A 1,229-nucleotide genomic window follows, 5' to 3' on the forward strand; every position below is an offset into this window, starting at 1 on the left:
TTTATTTTTAGTTAATTTATTTCACGTATTTGTTTTTGTATATTTTATAGAAAGGTTTTAATAGCGCAATAAGGTTAGTATCGTAATTTCTCCCTCTTGTTTATTTTTATTTGTTTTGTTCCCATCTTTATTTTTTATTTTTTATTTTATTTGTTTTGCATGCATGGTCGAAGGTCATTATTACCCAATCTTGAACCTATAGACCTTGAACTTGAGAAAACACTTCGCACACACAAACAAGTAAAAAATAAAATGGATTTGCAACCACAGGAGAGGCCATTTAAGGATTATTTCAGTCCTTTAGCAAATTTGAGCACATCATGTATAAGATACCCAAATGTAGCTGCTAGGAGCTTTGAATTAAAACCTAGTGTGCTAAATTGTCTCCCCACATTTTATGGCCTAGAAAATGAGGACCCATATAATCATCTGAATGATTTTCATGCTATTTGTCAAACTTTTAAATACGAGAATTTTTCAGACAATGATGTTAAACTTAGATTATTCCCATTTTCTTTAAAGGATAGAGCTCGTTCATGGTTAAATACTTTACCTGCTAATAGCATCACATCATGGGAACAAATGGTAACTAAATTTTTGAATAAATATTTCCCAGTGCATAAAACCAATGCTATTCGCAGGGAAATCTCGGAGTTTACCCAGAGAGAGGACGAGCAATTTTTCGAAACATGGGAGCGATTCAATGGGCTACTCTTGAAGTGTCCACATCATGGGTACGAGAAATGGCACCAATGTCAATACTTTTTGGAGGGATTACTACCGAATGTGCAAGAATGGCTAATGGCAACAAGTGGAGGAGAGCTAATGTCAAAAAGTGCATCAGAAATTTGGGAATTCTTCCAGCGACAAGCGGATAATTCCCAACAACGGAGTCGATCAATCAGGAATACTAGAAGAATTAAGGGAGTAAATGAGGTTCAAATTGGCGAGTCAACTTCGGGAATCAAAGAAGTCAAGGAGATGGTTGAAGGTCTTGCTCGACAAATAGCATCGTTATCGACTGCTAAATCAACAGAGCCACATGACCATGACTCATACTCAGATCAAGCCAATGCCATAGGTGTAATGAGAAAATCATCTAATTACAACCCATACTCCAACACATATAACCCTGGATGGAGAGACCACCCCAATTTTTCATGGTCTCAAGGACTCCAACAGAATGGACCAGTAGCTCCAGCTCCACCAATGCAACAAATTCCTCAAGT

General features: G+C 36.9%; 1 non-coding gene across 1 annotated transcript; it reads right to left on the reverse strand.

The window, feature by feature from the left end:
• Nucleotides 1-633: 633 nt before the first annotated feature.
• On the reverse strand, nt 634-737 carry LOC112099380. Its single transcript, XR_002906184.1, has one exon. It is a non-coding gene; the product is annotated as a small nucleolar RNA R71 (small nucleolar RNA).
• Nucleotides 738-1,229: the final 492 nt, after the last annotated feature.

Source organism: Citrus clementina, unplaced genomic scaffold (genome assembly GCF_000493195.1).
Source record: "Citrus clementina cultivar Clemenules unplaced genomic scaffold, Citrus_clementina_v1.0 scaffold_4, whole genome shotgun sequence".
Taxonomy (NCBI): Eukaryota; Viridiplantae; Streptophyta; class Magnoliopsida; order Sapindales; family Rutaceae; genus Citrus; species Citrus x clementina.